The sequence below is a fragment of the Palaemon carinicauda genome, chromosome 8, assembly GCF_036898095.1.
Source record: "Palaemon carinicauda isolate YSFRI2023 chromosome 8, ASM3689809v2, whole genome shotgun sequence".
Taxonomy (NCBI): domain Eukaryota; kingdom Metazoa; phylum Arthropoda; class Malacostraca; order Decapoda; family Palaemonidae; genus Palaemon; species Palaemon carinicauda.
Window position 1 is genome coordinate 23,392,073 of NC_090732.1, and position 7,500 is coordinate 23,399,572.

Genomic DNA, 7,500 nt, shown 5'->3' on the forward strand with positions numbered 1-7,500 from the left:
AGGAGCTGAAAGAGACGCATAAGTAATAAAATAGAAATTTTATTTCCACATGCAGAAATTAAATAATTTACAGCAAAAGTAAAGTTCATTTACAGTAATAATAATGTACATAGAAATAAAGGCTTGCTCTTGAATCTGAAAAGGAATTTCAGGATTAGTAGGTACTCGTTCTCGAGGAACGCAAGTCTTTAAACAACACATCATGCTCAAGGCATGCGGCACTTGTGTGACACTATGGACATTTCACCCTGGGATAAGAACAGTTATAAAAGCACTAAGTGTTTTTAGACATCACTATGAATCACTCGAGGGTCAACATAGGCACCCGAAGAGTTAGAGTCCCAAGTAACTCACTGTTCTACGCAGAGTTAGGTGCAGGTTTCATAACACTACCTGCGGCTACCACAAAATGTTTGATTTCGTGCACTGTTTTCGCATAATGTTTAAAGAAAACTCGCGAGGACTTCCAGCCCGTAAAGTTTTTTAAGGCTCTCAAAGTCCATGCTCTGAAAGAAGTTCAGAGACGATGCCACTTTTCTAGGATCATGACCAGTGGGTGTACTGTTCGGATCCGCTCTGCGAATGAAGTAGGTGATTTTCGCTCTTAATTGTTTCAGTGACAGGTCGCTGCCCGATGTTTCTCCTTTGAAGAGTTGGCCTCCACCAAAGTTCGAAGTTCTGCGAAGATAGACCTTGAGACTCTCTACTGGACATAGAGAGACATCCTCCTTCAGGGGGCATATTCTCCAAGGGCCCCCATCTTTTGGTGGGTAATTCGTTTTTAGCGAGAAACGTCGGATCAGGGGAGAGGGTCACTTCTCCTGAATCAGCAAACAGGATGTGTCCCTCTTCTCTTGATAATGCCACTATTTCGCTGACTCGAGCTCCCGAGGCGAGAGCAAATAAAAATATAACTTTCTGAGTCAGATCCTTGAGGGGGCATGAATCGTTGTCCAAGTTGGAGGCGAAATGGAGTACCTTGTCTAGTGACCAGGAGATCGGTTTCGGAGGGGGTGCTGGGCGTAGGCGAGCACATGCTTTTGGTAATTTGTTAAAGATGTCGTTGGACAGATCAATTTGGAAAGCATATAGAATTGGTCTAGTCAAAGCCGATTTGCAGGTTGAAATCGTATTGGCTGCTAATCCTTGTCCATGAAGGTGAATGAAGAAGGACATACAGAAATCAATGGTGATTTCTTTAGGATTTTTTGCTTTAACAAAGGAGACCCATTTCCTCCAGGATGATTCATATTGCCCGTCTCGTGGATTCGGTCTTGTATTCCTCTAGGAAGTCTAGACTTTTCTTCGAGATCCCAAACCTCTTCTTTGCGGCAAGGGAGAGAAAATCATGAGATGAAGGTCCTTGATTTTCGATGATGAAGCGAAGACAGTTGACTTCTGTACTTGTTGAGAGAGAACTGGGCCCGGGAGAGGGATCAGCTTGGGCTGCAGCTCCAGGACCAGGGGGTACCAGTTGCTCCGGGGCCACTTGGGAGCCACTAGGGCCGCTGTCCCTTTGAAGGTTCTCAGTTTGGAGAGGACTTTCAACAGAAGGTTGGTGGGAGGGAACAGGTATATCTTGGACCATCTGTTCCAGTCCAGTGACATGGCGTCCACCGCTTCTGCTTTGGGGTCCTCGTACGGGGCTACGTACAGAGGAAGTTGATTGTTGTCGCTCGTTGCAAAGAGATCTATCTGAAGTTCTGGGACTTGATGAGAGATGAAGGAGAATGATCTTGCGTCTAGAGACCATTCCGACTCTATCGGGTTTGTCCGAGATAGAGCATCCGCTGTCACGTTGCGGAATCCTTGTAGGTGAACTGCAGACAGGTGCCACTTCTTCTTCTCCGCCAGACGGAAGATTGGGAGAAGCCACCTGATTTATCTGGGGCGATCTTGAGCCTTGGCGATTGAGACAACGAACTACCACCGAGTTGTCTAGGGTTAGACGGATGTGGATCGAGGGCGGCGGGGATAACTTCTTCAGAGTAAGAAGGACCGCCATGGCCTCCAAGATGTTTATGTGGAACGTCTTGAATAGTGGAGACCAGGTCCCTTGAGCTTGTTTCAGGTGGGAGTGACCTCCCCAGCCTTCCAGTGAGGCATCCGTGTGGATGTTGAGTGATGGAGGAGGGTGTTGGAGAGGAATGGACCTTTTCAGGGCCTTTGCTTCCGACCACGGCTTTAGGAGGCGTCGAAGTCTGTTTGGAAGCCGTCTCTTGAGGTCTCTTCGAGCGATGGATGCCGATCGTCTCCAGACTCCCGCGGCATCCTTTAGCTGTGCGCGAAGCACTGGGTTTTGTCACTGAGGCGAATTGTAGAGAGCCTAGAACTCGTTCCTGCTGTCGTCTTGAAATGCGTTTGGATTTCAGTAGTCGCTTGACAGACCCTGCTATTTCCTTCCTTTTCTTCTGGGGGATGGAAAGGCGGTGTGACTGAAGATTCCAGTGGATTCCCAGCCACTGAAACTTCTGAGCTGGAGAGAGGCGAGATTTCTTCTCGTTGATCTTGAATCCCAGGTGTTCTAGGTACTGGGTAACTTCGTTGCAAGACTTTGCACACTCTTCGGGCGATGGAGCCCAGACTAGCCAGTCGTCGAGGGTAGGCCATCACCTGGACGTTTCTTAGGCGGAGCTGTTGTACTATGGCATCCGCCAGCTTTGTGAAGATCCGAGGGGCCACATTGAGGCCGAATGGCATGGCCCGGAAGGCGTAGCTTTTCCTTTGGAGTCGAAATCCTAGGTAGGAGGAAGCGTGATGGTTCATTGGAATGTGCCAATAGGCATCCGCCAGGTCTATAGAGACCGTGTAGGAACCTTGAGGCAGAAGGGTCCTTATTTGTTGAAGCGTCAGCATCTTGAATTTGTTGTTCTCTATGAACTTGTTGAGGGGGGATAAGTCCAGAATGACTCTGAGCTTGTCTGAGTCCTTCTTGGGAACGCAAAACAGTCTCCCTTGGAACCTGGTGGACTTTACCTTCCTTATCACCTTCTTGTTCAAGAGGTCTAGAACATATTCTTCCAGAATGGGGGTCGATTGTTGAAAGAACCGCTGGAAGATTGGGGGTGGTTGCACCCAACTCCAGCCTAGACCGTTCTTGATGATGCTGTGTGCCCAGGGATCGAAGGTCCAACGATCCTGGAATTGGCGGAGTCTTCCTCCCACCGGAAGCACTTCATTGCTTCTGGTGTCCCGAGGACTTGTTGCCTCGGCCGCTAGCTCCCTTTCCTCCTCTACCTCTGGAGGGGACGACGAGATGCGTCTCTGCTTGCACCCCTGGACGAGCCTCTACCTTTGGCATGAAAGGTAGTGGATGTTGCTCAAAGGCAGGGGTGAAGACCGGTGACTGTGACAACACCGGTTGGGGGACCAATTGAAAGGTCTGCTGTGGTTGGGCAACCACTTGGGAGTTAGCGGGTCCCGGAAACTGACGTCGTTGTTGACGTTGCTGGGGTTTTGGCTTCTGAGGTTTCCTCTTAGGCTGAGGTCCATCGTCCTGAGAGGGTTTCCTTTTTCTGGACATGCCCCACTTGTGGAGAAGGTTCCTATTCTCCGTGGCGGCTCTGTCAGTTATTTCCTTGACAAGGTCAGAAGGAAACAGGTGCTTTCCCCAGATGTTGGAGGAAATCAGCCTCCGGGGTTCGTGTTTCACGGTGGCACCGACAAACACGAATTCACGACAGGCTCTACGAGCCTTTATGAAATGGTACAAGTCCTTCATTACTGTAAGTAAGTGGGATTTGGCTAGTACCATGTAGTGATCAGGTACTCTTGTGTCACAGGCCATCACTTCCAGTTGGACTTGATGAGAAAGAGATGCCGCAAGCCTCTCCTTCGTGTCTTGTTCCCGGCGAAGGAGGTGATCATTGAGCTTAGGGAGGTCCTCATTAAACTGACGTCCGGCGACGTCAGGATCGAGCCTACCCACGACGAAAGTATGCTGAACATCTTTCCAGTGTCGAGCGTCAGGGGGTGTCACGATGGAGAAGGGTCTGCACTCCTCCAGTGCAGGGCAGGGTTTTCCTTCTTCCGCCGCTTTAAGGCATGCAGCTAAGGCCTTTTCCAAGAAAGGAAGAACCGCAGTGTCAGGTGCGACGTATGTAGGATGCTTCTTGCTCAAGGCAGGAAGCTTAGAGCAGGTAAAGCCCCTGCTCTTAAATGCGGAGGCTAGCATAGCCTGGGCCTTTGCGAGATCGAACACTATCTCTTCTTTAGGTTCGGTCTCCTCCTTCGAGGCAGGTTCGGAACGAAGCCGGACGTAACAGTCCGGGTAGGCCTCGAAGCTTGGGAAGAACTCCACATCTTCCAACGGGACCGTGCCGATCTTGTCACTAACAAAGATCCTGCCGGTCGCAATAACCATATGCTCTGCATACCTCCACGGGTTGGCATGAGAGCAAGCTGGGAGATCCTTAACCGAAATCTTCTTCGGTTCTCTGGATCCAATCATTGACCTGATGGACTCCTGGTTCTCCTTCAGTCTGTCGTCCATGACAGCTCTAATCAGCCGGATCAGTTCTTGGGTAGACGAAGAGGGATCCGGGGTCGAGGAGGTAGACGGAATGGACACATCCGTCGGTGTAGGAGTAGGCGGAGGGATGGATGAGGGAGGAGCTCCAAGCTCCGACTCGGTGTATTCCACCTTGTCTTCGTCCTCTTCGGCTCCTTGAGCCATAAGCGTCTTCTCCGTGTCTTCCGAGACGTCAGAGATCTGTTCATCATCCTCGGAATCTAAACGACACTCGTGCATGGACTGAGCCATGACCACATCAGGTTCCACCGTAATTTGGACAGTGGGGATTGCTTCTTTCGGAACCACTGAGTCAGGGGAGGCCTTAGGGAACAACAGGGACCTCAGTTCTTCGGTGGCCAGGTACGGTCCGGTAGCATTTTTCTGAAAGCCACGCACCCACTTGCGCAGCTTTTCACGAGAAATGTCTCTAACCTCCGCTGAGGGAGGGTTATGGAAGGCCTCAACTAGGTGGGCCTGGCAGACCGTACAATCCAGTGGATTCCAGAACTTCAAATCCCCTTTCTTGTCTGCACAAGGGGCGTGAGTCCTGCAAGCCGTATGCCCGTAAAACTGCGGGCGTTTCACAGCGCAGAAGGCGAAGTCACACTTCATCTGCTCCTCCTGTGGAAGAAAGAGAAAATGAGTATGGGGGAGTCATAGGAATGGCTCTTAAACTAAGTTAATATTAATCATTAATTTTAACTTAAAGAAGGTGTGATGCATAGAGAATGAAAACAGTAAAGGAGAACACGCTCCATGCATCTCGCCCGGCTGGTTACCATAAGCTTGGTCCTGGGATAATCCAAATGACCGAGATCATTGGATATAGTTTCCTAGGATTCCCATTATTTTGGAACTCCATGGAAAGCCAAGGACAAGGTTGGGATCGAATTCATTCGGTTCCCAGTGAAGAGCCAGAAGGCCTCATTAAAGGTAACTGCTTCTGGCAACCAGCCGTGCTAAGATGCACATAGCATGCTGGAATTAGAAGAATGCAAAGAGACAGCATGATCACTAATAGAGCAGTACTAGGTACTGATCTTAAAAGCAAAGCAGCTTATCTATTTGCTATGTAGGGCTATCCTAGTCTTATGATAGCTACAGAGAGGGGGTGCAAGTATTCTTGACGCCTCTGGGGCATCCGGCAAGCCGCCGGCATGCCGGAGCTCGCTCCAGCATAGATTCTGGCATTAGAACAGACAATTTTCAAAAGTCAGTTAGATACCAGGATGGCGGCCGCCGGCACAACGGCGGCACGCCGGCAGGGAGCGGCGGCTCCGGCAGCCGGAGGATGCCAGGTTGGTGACTGGGATAAGGATGGTACAGGTAGTATCGGGTTGCCGGCAGTATATGCCGGCACTCCGGTGATCGACCGGCAAGCGGACGATTAGATAGGAGTAGGAGAGCCGCCGGTAGTAGCCGGCGGCAGCCGGCAGTCCCTCGGTACACGGGGGGCTGGCGGCAAGGGTAGGGAAGTCACCAAGAGGGAGGCAGGTATTGCCGACAGTAGAGGCGGCAAGAGACCGGCACCCGGATAGATAGAGAGACAGGGGGAGGGGGGAAGGGATGCAGGAAGTACCGTCAGGGTTCCAGACATCCCTCCCCCTCCCTGAGAGGGTGTACCCATGATAGAGACAGGCTCTAACATCCATAAGCAGGGGTCACTAGGGACCGGGAGCAGGTAGCCCAAGGGAGGGCTAGGGAACACCCAAGAGGGGGGGGGGGGGAGACTCCCCTATGCAGAACTACACTAGTAACTAACCTTATAGGACACTATGAAGGTATATGTACCAGAGCGGACTGCACAGGGAAGCTCGGGTAGCCCTACTCATCCACCCTAAGGAGGAGTTGTAGGACAGGGGACAGATGAGTATAAACTAACCTAAGCATAGGCTAGGCTATACAAGAGATAGGTGGGGAGGGAGAAGAGAGAGGTCTTCCCAGGAAGGGTTTCTGTACCAGAGCGGCCACTAAGGGAAGGGAGGACACTCCCTAACCTAAGATCAGGCTGATCGGCTAAAACGGTGCAAGAGTACAGTTTCAGCATGGAACAGAGAAACCTTCCTAACCCGACCTAGAACAGGGCTAAAAGTCCTGAACTAGGCAAGGAAGAAGACGTATCGCTATCGCAGGAAAGTCATAGACTATCCTAGCCATAGAGGTAGGCTAGCCTAACCTCACTCTCAGACGCAATCCTAAAGGGGGTTCATTCCTTTAGGGAGGACTGAGAGGCGATATATACTCTATTAGACAATTAATCCCTTTACTCAGAAAAGGGATCAAGGCTAAATAGAGGGAATGCCAAGGCAGGGGGATGAAGGAAGCATATAGGGGTCCTAAGGTTAGGTTAGGCTAGAAAGAGTCACTGACTAGCCTATCCCCTATATGGTCCCTGAAGGCGAAAACATTTGCATCACTAGTCAAAAGTATTGTAAAATAATAATGCCACTATCTTCATAACTTTGTCTAGGATCACTAATAAATCATGCATGAACACTTGTATGTAGGCTCCTGGCCTGGGGGCTATAGTAGCCGACTGGTATGAGGTCAATCGATGACCGATAAAAAGCGTCTAAACACGATATAAAAGTTCCTAGCTATGAAGACTAAATAAACTAATGTATTCGATTAGTATATAATGCCGGAAGCGTTGTTGTGGCTAACTAAATAAGACATGCAAAACAACAACGACGCCATAAAATGGCGGGTCCGGTAGAGGCACAGCTCTGCCACAAAACATCAATTATTTCGCAAAATAATATTTACTTTACGGCCAGAGCTTAATTAAACAATACTGGAACCTTGTACTCAACTTTCCAGAAGAAGGCGAGGCTGAAGGTAACGACATAGCGAAGATGCAAAGCGATAAAGATAACACAAGGGAAAATCCGTCTAAGTAGGGCAGCTACTAAACAAAGGATAAAGACGCGCGTGACGTCATTAGAGCAATGGCGTCCGTTTGTTTACGTCTCGAGTATCAGTAGTAG